This window comes from Balaenoptera physalus (genome assembly GCF_965194825.1).
Source record: "Balaenoptera physalus genome assembly, chromosome: 3".
NCBI lineage: Eukaryota > Metazoa > Chordata > Mammalia > Artiodactyla > Balaenopteridae > Balaenoptera > Balaenoptera physalus.
The window spans coordinates 102,975,417-102,990,707 of NC_138890.1; the positions used below are offsets into that span (position 1 = coordinate 102,975,417).

At 36.9% G+C, this 15,291-nt stretch overlaps 2 long non-coding RNA genes and 1 pseudogene across 3 annotated transcripts in view; all 3 read left to right on the forward strand.

Moving 5' to 3' along the window:
- LOC309659064 overlaps positions 1 to 15,291 on the forward strand; it is a 1,106,759-nt gene that overhangs the window by 355,183 nt on the left and 736,285 nt on the right. The window lies entirely within an intron of this gene.
- The window catches only part of LOC309658935 (coiled-coil domain-containing protein 6 pseudogene), a 583,785-nt pseudogene that overhangs the window by 77,964 nt on the left and 490,530 nt on the right, over positions 1 to 15,291 (forward strand). The gene's annotated exons all lie outside the window — the stretch shown is intronic.
- The window catches only part of LOC309659008, a 637,438-nt gene continuing 622,166 nt past the window's right edge, over positions 20 to 15,291 (forward strand). The window contains exon 1 of the long non-coding RNA XR_014262491.1: positions 20 to 12,890. This is a non-coding gene — a long non-coding RNA (uncharacterized lncRNA). The remainder of the gene's footprint in view (positions 12,891 to 15,291) is intronic.

The window sequence follows — 15,291 nt, forward strand, 5'->3', positions numbered from 1 at the left end:
AAAAACAAACAAAAAAAACCAATGAATTAGAGTCTACATTTCTCAAAGCAGGGACTCCTCTACAAAAATTGGAATGCCAATTTACTTATTTATCATGAGAAGTATATTTACAGAGAATAGCAGATTCTTGAGTTCCTAGCTTACTTCATTCTTGTACTGTATGCATATCAGCTACGAAAGTCTAATTATAATCATCCTCCCTATAAACTTTTGTGTCCTCAGCAACGTCATTTCAAAGTTTTCTTAGTGACTTACTTAGATGAGACTTCTGATGTTTTGTAGGATCATCTCAAGTTGTATTTTACTACGGAAGTGAAAAAATAGTATAAAGCTTAAATTGCTTTGAAAGGTGATCCTTTTTTAACACCCAGGAAATATCTGTCAGTGTGATAAGAATGGAATTAAATAAAAACCTTCAAAGTACATCGTCAACTTTTAACATAAGTCAGAGCATAGTTTGAGACATTAATGCTTTTTGGGAAGTGATGCTTATGAGCCCAATATGCATTGGAAATCAACAAGTCCTTTCTCTGAAGGCTAAGCCCTGTAGGGGAGGGACAGTATTCTACTCATTTTTGTAAGCTCAGTATCTAGCACTGTATTTGACACACAAGAGTAACAAAGTAAAACTTTTTTTGACTTACTGAATGAAATAAATGAAGATCTTTGGAACAAAAAATAAAAGTAGGAATGGAGAGTTTGGGTGAATTTTAAGTTCCTACAGTGAAATTTGGGTATTCATTTGAAGGGGAATACATTCTCTAGGATGTCTTTATTTTCTTTAAACTCTACTCATACTTTCATATAAAACCAGCAGAATGAGATGAATCAGAACAAAATAAAAAGTTTCAAATCCCTCTCTTGGATAAAAACTTTCTGCTATCTTCAACTGAAAGTGATATCCTCTCTTTTAACACCATATGATATTATACATCTCTCTGACAGCATATTTTGTGGCTTACCGTGTGTTATATTTAACTGTGATGTCGCTGTGCCAATGGAAGCCTCTTGGTCTCTCAACCACCCTGGTAAATCTGATTAGGACCCTAAATTCCAGAGCCTATGATTGGTCAAATCAACCCAACTCTTGTGGATTTCTGAGGGCTTTCTTCTGCATTTCCTCTGCCATAAGATAATAAATACTTCCTCTTCTGATATCTGTACGTAGCATTTCTCACGCACTGAACCTGAAATTTAGTCCTTTCCCTGGTTCCCACAAAAATCCACAAAAATGAAGCTTTTGGTGAGTTGAAAAGATTTTGCAGAAAAATCAACAGTCACTGAAAGGTGGCCCTATTTGATTTTATAATTCCTTTATCTGAAACTTTACCTTGAATCTCTGCTCCTCCTTCCCTCCATCAAGGATTTTCTTCTCCCACAGTTTTGGATTATTTTATGTCCTACACAGAACAGCTTCCTCTTCCTCCAGAGCCTTTATCCAGGCTAACCTTCAAACACAGAACATTCAGTGCATTTTACCAGAAAAATACAGCCTTGTCCCTTGAAAGATCTGTGGTGTCAGTTGTTAATGTTATTATACTCTGTGACCCCTGAATGTAAACTTTACCCCTTATTTGCATTTCTTATCTGAAATCTTCTTAGGGTTATAGGAGCTTCTCAATAATACCTCACATGGATATAACACTTAAGAGTTCATCAAGAATTTTTAAATTTACTGCTAGTTTGACTCTTCAAAATAACTAAGTAATTGACAAGAAAGAACTACTACTTTAAAGCAACAATACCTAATCTAAACAGGTTAAGGGATTTTTTTTTTTTTTTTAACAAGATCATATGGCTTAATCAAAAACAGAGTGAAGATTTGAACCCAGATCTTTGGATGTCAAGTGTAGTGTTTTTTCTTATATGAAGCCAAAATTAATGCTAGCTAGATAAATGAATATTTAAATGCAGTCACCACAATACATCTACAGTTAAATGGATGTGGTATTGAAAGCAAAGATTTGTTGAGTCTTCTATACAATGGGGTGGAATGGTGGTGGGGGGAAAGATAATACCAAATATTATACAGACAATATAACATCCTACTCTAAGAGATAAAAGTGTCTTCTTACATTGTCAAACTAACATTATCATACCTAATAAAACTAAAAATTATTCCTGAATACCATCTCATGCCTGATCCATTTGCAATTCCCAAATATACAGAAAATGTGCTTTACAACATCTAAACTGTCTCTCAGTAGCTTTTTGGTAATACTCTGACTTGCTGAATGGCCTTCTACTAGTAGAGCTTTCCCATATTGGTGGGGAAAATTCTGCTCCCCTGGGTCCTTGTGTGAAAAGGCTATTTTGAAGCTAATGAAATGAAGCTCCTTTCAATAGCAGGATCAATCAACCTTTTTTGTCAGATAAGGCAACAAATTCATCTGTGCTAGGAGTGGGTCACTGAACAAAACAGAGCTTTGGGATTACAAGGCCACCTATCCTGAATTCTTATATTTTGTTCCTGCAAGATGACTGTCCAAGGTGACTGAAGATAGAGCTTGGGGACTTCCCTGAGATTACAAAAACCAGGTTGTATTACTGTTTTTGTGCCTCCTTTAATAATTATTTGATATATGACAGATGCTGGTTTAAACTTGCTTTCACTGCAGCATTCCACTTGGTAGAGAGGCTATGAAGAAACAAAAGTAAAACAAAGATTTGATTTAGTCATTCTATCTCAACCTTCTTTTAGTGTGGATAATAAATATTTGACTATATCAATACCAAAATCCATACACATGGCACAAAAGAAACAAATAAGTGAGTATAAAAGTACTTTCAGACATGTTTATTTTCAGTGCTAACCAGTACTGGAATATTTTTGGTACGGTCAGACTAATAGAGCCTCACACAAACAGTGTGTAGAGATTGATGGATTTTTAGATATTGGCACACGTACATTTATAGCTATCGACAAAGCTTAACTCTTTTCAAGAACATTACAACTAATATTGGCATTCTGTTTTATCTGTTGACACTCAACATGATGTACTGTGGAAGACTTTAAGACTTTCAGTGTTTGACTAAGCTTTAGTCATTAATGTTTAATCACTTACAATTCAGTAAGCATTGTGCTTTCATTTTTTATGTGGCTTGTTTATCTATGTAAAGTAAGTCAACAGTGCCTTCCTGATAGTCTCCCAGTACATTTATAATCAGTCCCACTTAGTGATCAGTGATGAGTATGGATACAACTACTATTTGGAATTACTTTATCATTTATACAGACTCTAAATTAAATTTTCCCTACACAAAATTATAATAAAAGTAAATACCAGCCAAACTCTCCAAAGCTGTGAACATCCTGGAGGCAGGGCTTGGGGGGCAAAGACAATATAATTTTTTTTAATGTACTATTTAAAATGTGTTGTATGACCATGGACTACTATGTCTATGCTATAAATAAGAAAAGTGGTTACATTAAAAACCATCTTGGAAGAAAGTGATTTTTAGCCATTGAGAAATGGCTGTAGTGCCCATCCTTAAGGACAAGTATAATTCACTCCCTGAAATGGTTGCCCTGAGGAAACAATGAAGGGACCTTGAGCCATAGTTCTGCACATGCCACCGCACTGAATGCACACCATTGTATCATCATCTTCAGGGCACTAGTGAGAGACAAAATGCACTTGGCCAAGGCTGGGGGAAATGGGGACACAAAGAACCCGATTCAAGCAAAGAAAAACGGGTAGAGGACACATCTGTCGAATTTTAACAGACTCCTGGCATTTGTATTTACTTTTTGTTTACATTTAGGCTTTTACAGAAAACACTGAAGTGATTTTGCAAGCCCTCTTTGTATACTGAAAAGCTGAAAATGTAGATAAAAGCACAATTTGTTACTTAAGAAAATGTATTAACATTCTCAGAAATAATTTTAAAAACTGGTTTCAAATAAACTAAGAAACAATTGAAAACTATTCATATAATAAATAAAAATGTCATTTCTTTTTTACAGCTCTACAAATGGAAAAATACAGTTCTCTTTTTCCCTTTCATGAAACTGGCCTGGAGCATGAACAAACAGGCCAGAACCAGACTGATAGACACTCAGTTATACTGTATTGCCATCAGAGTCCCACCATCATGTCAGATATCACATTCACCACTCACCTGTCTATGATTGCTAGAAAAAGGATTCTCATATGTAGCTTTTTTAAAGTCTGAATTTGTTCTTTATTCTGTACTGTAGAGTTTGAATACATACTCATCTTTGTGAGTATGTATTCAAATCATGCAATTCATGATCACTGAGGATGACAGGAAGATATGGCAGTAAGCAGAGGTTCAGAAAATTGGATCCATTGTAACTTTCAATAGAATAAGGCAAAAGGCATATTTTGAGGCCAAAGAATGTGTGTGCTGACCTGAAGGGTGGCTGTGATGGAAATGCCCATAGGGGAATGACACAGCTGGTCTCCTGCTGCCCCGGTAGGTTTGCTTGGTGACTAGTTCCACCCGTTGAGTTGTGCTATTGCATCCATTTCAGCCTCAGTGCATAGGACTGCCTGGGAAGTCAGCTGCCAAGGTCGAACATGAGGTCCATTCTTGGAGGCCATTCCCAGGCTGATTTTCCAAGGGCCTTGATAAGTGGCAATGCGTCACTTCACCTGCTTGCTGCTTTGCAGATGTGTGTTTCTGAGGCACATCTATGACTCCTGATGTGTGCCGGTATGGATTAATTTTTCGGTTTGCTTCCTCTGGGTCAATGAGTCTCAAAATTATGTGCATCAGCAGCTCCTGGGAGTTGGTTACAAATTCAGATTTCTAGGCTCAAATATGTCTGGATGGGAGTCCAGGTCATCTCTGGGCCTTATTTTTAGAAATCACTACTATATCAATTGTCATAAAGAAATAGAGATTTCTTTCAGGTTTTTCTTTTCAAATGAATTAGTAAAAAGTAGAATCACTTATCTGAAATACTGGAAAATGACCCAGATAATAATTAAATCTTTACCCAATACAGACAAAACACTGATAGAAGTCACATTAAATTAATTTTGTTCTGCTTAATGATAAAGTTGTGGAGCAATTCTCTTTATTATGCAGGGAACCCTGATTTGGTAAGAGACATACATTTATGAGAGATCTGAAACTCTCTAAGAAAATATTTTATATGTCACCAGGTCATGGCTGTTTCACTAATCACTCATTAGCACTGATGATGAGTGATTTTTTTCCCTTATTTTTTTGTTCATCTGCTAAGCTAATATAGAGTTTCATGGTTGATTTAATTTTTTTCTTTTACTACTGGAAACATTGAATATTTCTTATGCTAATTGGTCACTTATATTTCTGCTTCTTTAGATTTTATTGTATATAATTTGCCCATTTTTTTCTTTCCCATGAGGGTAGTAGAATTTTGACTATTGGTTTGAAAGAGGTCTCAATATATTAAGAATATTAACCCTCTACTATATTTGTTAAACACTTTTTTACTCTTAGATTTTAAAATGGCATAGCAGACATTGCTAAATAAACCAAGATGGAGTTTTGGAATCATTTTCAGCACATCAATCAGGCTGCAACTATGAAGAGACAAACTTTTTACACAAACTGAAATCACGTATTTACTGTTCCTGTTATATAGTTTTAATTGTGTGTTTTTTTATTGGATTTGTAATTAAGCAGCATTTTAAAAAATGTGCTTTAAAACAGTGTTGTTAGTTTGGGAATTATTTCTTCATTTAAGTTTAAACAACTCTCTGGAAAATCGTTCTGGCCCTGGAGTCTTATGGGATATAAATATTCTGTATCCACTAATTCCAAGCAGCTTAGACATTGCAGGTTTACTTCTCTAGTTTGCTGTGTCTGTTGACCATTGTTTACTTCTGCTTTTAACAGTGCTGGGTTCCTAGGGTTACCATCCTGGGACTACTTTAAATTAATTTGACCTTCTTTCTTCTGTGTTCTGACAGTGGCAGTTTTTGGATACATAAAACTAAGTTAATCATGTGTAGACATAAAAATTAAAATTCTCAGTTTCAAAACTTAGAGCAAAATTTCAGGCAAGTTTCTAGACCTCTCTGTGCATCTAGACATACTAGCCTCTTTGCTGTTCTTAAAATAACCTGAATCCACTTCAGCATCAAGGCCTTGAACTTCTTATCCCTCCCTCTTAGAAATGACCTTAACCTAGACTTTGCATGCATTGTTCACCCTATCATTTCACTGAAGCCTCTGCTCAAAGTTGACCTCCTTAGAGAGTTTTAAAAAGAATCTCTATTCATGTGGTATTCTGCTTCATTTTTCTTAAAGCTATTTTTCATTACCTAAAAATTCTTATATAATATACAATTTATAACTTATTATATGTTTGCTTTATCTATTTATATACATGTGTTTTATGCATAGTGGTGTCCCCAGATCCTAAAATACTTGTTAAACTAATAAATATACAAGTAAATCTAAAGTAATAAAATTAAATTCTATATAGATCTCTTTTTAAGTGCTTCTTATTTTCAAATCTCACCAATGTGAGATAACACCAGCAAAATAGGGGCCTGGACAATAGGTGTGAACATTTTGAATATCTTTGTGCCCTGAAACTCATCCAAATTATGTATAATAATTAAAAAAGCTAATAATAGTTAATATTGTCTTAATAATTTGTTAACATGTACTTGATGTAATCACCAAGATGATTATTAGCCAATGATGCTTTCATTCTTCCTATACATAAAATCTTCCTCAGTTTGATGCTCCAGGCATTAAAAGAGGCTATTGATTATATAATTATAGCCCAATTGTTGCTTTTGTTTAAAAAGAGCTCCCCACTTCCCTCATTTCTTATTGATATAAGCTTTGTTGACCTGATTAATTTCCCAGAAGCAAACTGAAATGTAATACTTGACATTGGGCTTCTGAGGCTACTCAAAGTCTTGCTTTACTCTTTCCATGATTGGCTTTTTAAGCTCATCAAATAGAAATTGATTTCCTAGAATTCCTTAATATTTAGATAACGGTGAAGTGGCTGTGTTTTCTGACAGTTTACTGTTTATCTTTGTTGCATGGGTGTGGGAGGTTGTAGATAAAACTATTGAAGAAATCATCTCTCTCTAAATATATATGTGTGTATCTATATATGTATATATATACATATATATGCATATATGTCTCCTAGTTCTGCATTTTTATCAGATAATGAATGCTATTACTATTCTATTCTATGAACTCTATCTCCTTTAGTATTCATTTGTTACTTAATTGTCCTGTGTTAAACGTATTCCCCATGTATCATTTTAACTAGATAGTTCTTTAGGGCAGACGCCATACCTTATTCTTCCTAATTGGTATCCCCAGTGCCTAGTACATCTAAGACAGTGCTGAACATGTGCTAGGCAGTAAACAGTTTTCTTAAGAGTCTGACTTATTTAAGTTTGATCTATAGTTTTGTGTCCCCATGACTCTACCATTACTGCTACTGATATGTTACGGTTCATCATATTAAGTACTTATTTTTGAGTGCTTACTCTCTTCCAGGGTTGTGCCAAATGCTTTCAATACATTTCTTTCTTAACCTGAATGTCACACTGACTTTATGATGGAGGATCATTTTACAGGTGAAGAAACTGAGCCCTACAGAGACCAGCACTGATCACTTAGCCTGTAAATCTTGGTCCAGCTCTGATTTGAATTCAAAGGCTAACTGGCTTCCCTGGACTGAACATCCAGGTCATCTTCCTGAGCAGTGACCCCTGTGCCTCTAACAAGAGAGGAGACAAATAAATAAGGACCTTGATGTGTTCCTTCTTTTCATGGCGACCACCAGCTGTTCCTCTATCTTCTCTCTTGTTCTTTGTCTTTCATTTGAAACAGAAAAATATTATTTCATATCTTGAGACTGATATGGTATATAAATTAGAAAAATGAATAAAAAGTACAGATACAAATAATAGTATGATCGTGAACATTAATAAAAGCTGATTTGAAAATTAAGTGTTTTCCCCAAACCCTGAGTGATAAGTGAGGAAGAGCTTAGCTTACAGTGGGCCGGTTAAAATTGTTTTAAAAGAATTTTGATTAAAGTTTTACCCTGTTGGACTTTTTCGTGAAAATAACCACAAAATAAGATAAAACAAAGACAACATTAAACATAAACAAAACAAGTAGGCTTCTTTATATCAGTAAACTTATTTAAAATGTTCCTTTTATTGTTGAATGCAGTGAAATATCTTCGCATTTTTCCAACTGTGTTTTTCCAACCCCAGGGGAAAATCGCTCTGAAGAATGCAGCAAATTATTTTGTATACTACATCCAAGGCTACTGAACCAGAAGAATAAGGACATACTGCTTGTGAGTTCAGCTGGATCAATAGCTCAGCCCTGGGATTTGCTCGTCTGCTGGATACTGAATGAAAAGCACTAAGCTGCCAGTTTGTACCATGGATATTTAAGACCCTAGTACAGTCAAGAGACATTTTTCATAAGACAGAAAGCAGCTTACCTGTAAAAATGTTTAGATATATGAGCATACAACATACAGAGATGATGAAATATACTTGCAGATCCTGTAGGAAATTCTCCCTTTCTGCCCTATTACACAAGAGAAAGAGCACACACACACACACACACACACACAACCCTACATAGAAATATATATTTGTAGAATGCCTTTATTCCAAAGGCCACAAAGCACTCCACAGACATGATCAAATCCATTCCTGCATCTCCGTGAATAAAAAGTGAGTGTTTGTGATTACCTACTTTTTCCTGCTGGAGAACGTTACACAGCTGGCCAAGCAAGTTCAGGAGGCAGTTTTCTCAATCTCTCACTTTCTTGACTGCACACTTCACCATCGTAGGCCGTCTGGTTGCATAATGTGTGTGCAGTTTGATGAGTTATCAAATCAGTATTCTGACAAGGAATTGTTTCTGTCTACTTTTCTGCCACTCCTAGTTTTTCCTCAATGAGCATCTGTATCGGTCCTGGTATCATAGCAGCAAGATAAGCAAGCAGACCTATTAGATGGGAGGAAAGTAGTGAGAAGATATTAGATCCGGGCTTTCATGCTTAGCTTGAGATCTCTGTGGTTCTGTCACTGTTCTGAACATAGAAGACCCTCCAAAGTCGTATTTAGAAACTGCCCTGAGAAAAGGGACAATACAAACAAAGCAATTAAAAAATGGAAAAAGTAAAAGTCATCCAGCTAAAAACTAGGTATGCGCTGAGGCAATAAAAAGTTTCTGGCAGTTGGCTGTACTTATTCCCTCTTGTCCGTACTCAGAGTGGAAACATGCAATCCAGAATGATAAGTGAAAGCTTTCAACATCCCATTCAGGCTCAGTTGCCATCTAGAGACTCTAGGAGTCCTTTCCTGGCATGGGGCTCCACCAGGTACTGCAGGGCAAGAGGAGCCACTGCTTCAATCTCTTTATCACTGTAAAGTGGTCCTTGCCTTTGGCGTTTCCCCTGACTTCAGTTTCTGCTTCAAGCAGTGGTGCGGTGACTAAACAGATAGAAATAATGACAAAGAAAAATGTGAAAATATTTGATAAGACAACTCCTTCCACTGCAGTGAAAAGGAAAATTCTGCTTTGATTTCACGATTTATCTGCTCATTTGGCTCAGGACTTTGAGTTTAACCATCAACCAAGGAAGTGAGGAGGGATTTTCTTTTCTGCTTCCTTCCCTCCTTCCTTCCTTTTATCCTCCCTTCCTTCCTCCCCCCTTCTCTCTCCCCTCTTTTCTTTCAGAAAAATTGTTCTTTGATACTTTTTAGGAAGTGATTAGTGAACATTTGCTATACCTGTGCTGAGAATGTGACCTTGAGTCACTTAAGTGTTGGTCTCTCTCTTTACTCAAAATATTCTTTCAAGAAGGAGCACAGCCAAGTGGTCTAAAGTGCAGTTTTACCATATGGTTAATATATCACAATCTTTGCAATTAATCAAATATAAGTCCAAATTTCTGCTTAACCTGTTAAATTGTATGACCTTGGGTAAATTGCATAATGTCTCCAGGCCTCAAATTTCTCCTCAGTAAATTACTAGTAATAATGTTTATGTCATAAGGTTGTGGTAGGGATTACATTAGATACTGTATATAAATGGCTAAATTCAGTGCCAGGCATCAAGTAAGCCCTTAATAATCAGTATGTGAGTGGTAATTCTTGATGGTCCAACTTTTTTCTTTACTTACCACCAATGAAATCTTTCAAATAAGTTGACTGTCAAAAGTTGCTTTGCTTATGGCAAGGGCACATTGATATGGGTAATATGGCTATTTGCGTAGGTTTCTTCTCACACCTACAGTTTATGTTGACTTTTGCATGCTAATTCAGAATGGCATAGTCTTTCTTGATAGGAACCAAAGAAAATACAAAGACAAACCAGAATTGAGATGGAAAAGACCAAATTGAAAAGAACCACTAGGAAAGGGGAAGGCCAAAGTGTAATAGAAAAGCCAGTTCTGTGTTGGAGCACACCGTGTGGAGGTTAAAAACAAGGTCTCTAGGCACAGCCAGCTTCAAATTTTCCCTCTGCCACTTACTATTTGTATGGCCATGGGTATGGCCATGGGTAAAGCATTTAACTGCTCTAAATTTTCCCTTTTTTATCCTTCAGAGGTATTAGAATATTAACTACTTCAGGGAGTGTTGGAAGTATTAAATAAGGATACTATATCTCAATTAAACCGAGAGCTTTCTTCTTCATCTTCTCTATTGGAATAATATTCCTAAACACCCTGTGTAACCACGTCATTCACATCATCCAACACTGTAAAATAAAGATATACATAATCTAAACAAATAATGGGCTAAATAAAAAAGTTAAACACTTCTAGGTAAAAAATAAATTATTTAAATAAAATCTTAATGTCTTGTACTCTATTATTTACATAAATTCCCCAAACAAGTGAAGTGTTCAATTTAGCACCAAATCTGAGGGTGCAGATTTCCAGTCCCTAATCACCTGCACATTGTAGTTTTACTAATACAATTTCAAGTCTGTTCAAAACAACTAAACAAAGGTATTTGTAACAACACCCACTTCAACCATCTTTGTTGGCTACTCATGGACTCCTGACTGATTTTATTGAGACGTGGGATTGAGATCTTAAGGAACAACCAGCTCACCAACACTACATAACATTGTTTATTTAAGTGAACAGCAAATTGTGTGAGCTCAAATACTATTTAGACCAGTAAATGTTCTATAAAATAAAGTCTTCTTATCATCCATTCAAATATCTGAGGGGAAAATATTATAAATAATAAAATATTTTAAATGGCATTGCAAATGTTCACCTCAGGCCATACTTAAAGAATGAATACTGGAAATAAGAGTGTTACATATAGACTTTATTATTTTGCTTTATGGATAGCACAGCAGTTTTTTTTTTTTTTTTTTTTAATGTAAAACTACAGAAAATGGCCATTAGCATTCTAGTGGTCTCTAGGTTACCTGTTGGTTTTGGAAGTGCAAAACGTTTCCATAAAACTGCTGATGTCAGTATAGCTTTCAGGCATAGGAAAGTGGTTACTTGGATCTTACTTTAGTTAAATAAAAAACTTCTTTAATAATAATTTTAGGTTGAGATGGGAAAAAATTTTTCTGCTTGTTCTTCTGTCTCCCTAATTAAACTTCTAATTGAAAACACATTTTTCAAACAAGCAGCAAAATAAAACATGAATATCACATAAAAAGGCTCTTTTTTTATTAGTAGAAAACATTGTAATTCTATAGAATTTATTTTGGAAAATTTAAGGCAAATGTTCTGGTTTAGTTTAAACTGGCATCAGATATACCTTCACTGAATGGGGATTGAGAGCATTTGCTTAGCTCAGCTGACATTTAAAATAGATAAGGAAATCCAAAAATAAGTCAAAAAATATTTTATAACATAATGTAACTGGCTTTTCCCAATTCTTTTTACGTAATTTGGTGGGAAAGTGATGAATTGTAAGCATAAATGACTCAAGCGTATATGAGATTTCTGTAGCCATTACAGTACAAACCTTTTCAAAACGTCAGGACCTTGGAATTCAAACATGTATCATGGCTAAAAAAGGTGATTGGAGTTTTTCAACTGGAAATTTTCCCACATGTCAGGAGAGTCTTCTATGATTTCATATCCCTGTTCTCATGCTTTATGTATTTTATAAGAAAAGACTTCTCTTCTAAGGTTTGTCTCCCACTTCTCTTATATTTCTACTGCTACAGGAATCGTAGTCTGTCACTGTCACTCTATAAAGATGATATATTTTAATATAAATATTTAACAAGCCATTTTAGAATCATCTACTGAGACCTTTCCTTCCACCAGTGATGTTCTGTCCTTGATACCGTGGGTAATCATTGGTTAAATAATTTCACCTGTAGCCTGCCTTGACTAATCAAGGTCATTTTAATTGTTGCTACAAAGTCTTGCATGTCCTCCAAGCGGCAGGAAGCCTAAACAAGAAGATGTTTGCGGGAGTTGTTTTCCAGGAATTGGAGTCAGCTGTGTAGAGTTCCAGCTGAGCTGGTTAAGACTGGATAGGAACACCAACCCTCCAACTGGGCATGTGCGAATGTCCGCTCTGTGACCTTTTGACATCAGAGGGCTGAAATTCCACCCTCAGATCGTGCAAAGAGCCTCCAAGTTTGAACGAGCAGAGGCCTGTAGCCTATTACGCATGTGCAGAACGATGATTACCACGCGTTTTTCCAGTCTTCTTTCCCCACGCTCTCCAGCCTCAGACGACCCTGCCCCTTTATTCGATAGCCCATAAATACTCCAGCCTCTTGCCTTGGGGGGTTTGGGGTTGTGAGTTTTTCCCATCTCCTTGCCTGGCTGCTTCATTAATCAACCCGCTATTTGCTGCGAACCTTGGCGTCTCAGCATTTTGGCTTGCTGAGCTTCAGATGAACGAACCTGCTTCTGCTTCCTGGTCCTGGTGAGTTACTAAAAAGAGGAGGAGCCCTATCCTTCAGACTGTCTGGGGTTTCCATAGTGTCCTATCACGGTTAACCCCCCTCATTTTATGTAGATATTTCTATAAGCCCCTAAGTGGGGAGCCCCTAAGTGGGGAGCCTGATCTCATGTTTTTTCTTCTCTCTCTAGAACCAAAGTAACTATTTCTTTTGTCTTCCCTTCAGATAGGATCTTGTCTCTTCTCGCATTCGTTTCTTTGAAATCACCCTCTCTCTCTGGGGTAAAAAAGTCTCAAAGCTTAGTGTTAGTAGCAGAAAGTGCACTGACTTCATATTTTCAAAGTCTTATTCCCAGGATATTGTGTCAGGTGTTGGCATAGGTTCTGGGAAACCAAGATGAAGAAGCACATCCCCTGCCTTCAAAGAGCTGACAGTTTACTGAACAGACAAGATGGATTGGAAAGCTTCCCCTGCCACTGCTCCCTACCCCAGGGCTTCTGTTTCCAAGAGTATCATCTGAAGTAAGACTTAAAGGAGTTTTCCTAATTTCGCATTCTAGGTAGAGGGGAAAACATCTTCAAAAAGTTCAGAAGATAAAAGAGCATGGGGTGTGGAGGAAGTGAGTCTAGTAGGGCTAGAGCCTAAAGGGTGAGGGAGAAATAATTGGAAATGAGTTTGGATAGTTGGGCAGGGCCCCTTCATTGCATTGTTAGTATGTCGTGGAGCCTATTATCAAAAGCCACTAAAGCATTTGGAGCAGATTAGATTTTTTTTTTTTATTAAGTACTTCTGCGTTTTTTTGTTTTTTTTTTTAAAATTAATTAATTTTTGGCTATGTTGGGTCTTCGTTTCTGTGCGAGGGCTCTGTCTAGTTGCAGCAAGCGGGGGCCGCTCCTCATCGCGGTGCACGGGCCTTTCACTATCGCGGCCTCTCCTGTTGCGGAGCACAGGCTCCAGCCGCGCAGGCTCAGTAGTTGTGGCTCACGGGCCGAGTTGCTCCGCGGCATGTGGGATCTTCCCAGACCAGGGCTCGAACCCGTGTCCCCTGTATTGGCAGGCAGATTCTCAACCACTGCGCCACCAGGGAAGCCCCAGATTAGATTTTCACACTGGAAAAATCACCCTAATATTAGAGGAAAAGATGAAGTGAAGGTTGGGGTTCGGTGGGGAGAATTAGGGAGAAAAGGAAGGAGGCTACTGAGTAGCCAGTTGTACGCTGATGTCTGTCAAAGGCAGAGCAGATGTTGAACATTTTGGGGAGTGGAATTGATAGATCTGGGGGTTGATGAAATGCAGAGGTTAGTCGAGAATAAGGAATAAGGCTGATGTCTGAGTTTCTGGCTCAGGAACTGAGTAAATGCCTTATTTTCCCCTTAAGATTCTGAGTAAGAAAGGAGTTTTGGGGCAGATTTGGTGAAAGAAGAGTAAGATCAAATGAATTTGTCTTTGGAGCTGCAGAATTTGACATGCATGTGGGAGGACCCAGTTGAAATTACTTAAGTAATCAGTTAAATATATAAAGCTGGAGCTTTATACATTTAAAGAAAAGTATTTAAAATTTGTGTGGAGAGGCATACTAAAACTGGACTGCAGAAGCAGTTCACCCTGGGTGAGGCAATAAAAGGGACCTTGTTTGTAGAACTAAAAATAAAAACAAAACTAATTAAAAGTCAATCTGCACTGATGCTTCAGAATAATGCCAATGAAAAAATGCTCCTCCTTGAAAACATCTTTTGTCTGAGCCCTAAGCAATTGCTGTAGTTACTATGTACTTTATAAAATCATGGTGCACATGCACCAGGAAGACTACAATATTACATTCAGTTTTGGTTGTGGAAATCCAAAATAGAATAAAATTTCTGAAATTGGAAATTAATCAAGGGTATTATTAGGACAATCCAACAGTATTAGAACGCAAGTCTGGGAAGATGAATGCCAAATTGGGGTATAATGGACATATATAAAAATCATATCTATAGATAAATTTGAATTCCATAAATTTTAGTACTACATCAAAGTCTCCATGATCTGATACTTGGTTATCCCTCTGATTTCACTGCCCCCATTGATCACTTCACTCACATTGGCTTTTTCAGTGTTCCTCGTAGCCTGATGCCTCAAGGTTTCTGCATTTGATCTTCCCTTTGCTTGGAATGCTTCCCCCCCCCCACCCCCGTATACTCACAGCTTATTCCTCACTTTCTTCAGGTCCCTTATCAAATATCCTTTTCTTAGGGAGTTTTCTCTTGTTTACGTTACCAAAATCTGTTCCTCCCATCCCCACCATCCATCTGCTATACTCTTCAGGCCTTTTGCTTTTCCGTACCACTTTTTGTTTTGTAATGTACAATAGATTTTACTTGATTTTTGTTTGTTCCTTTGTTACCATTTTCCCCTAGAATTTAGGAATGAACAGGGGTTTTC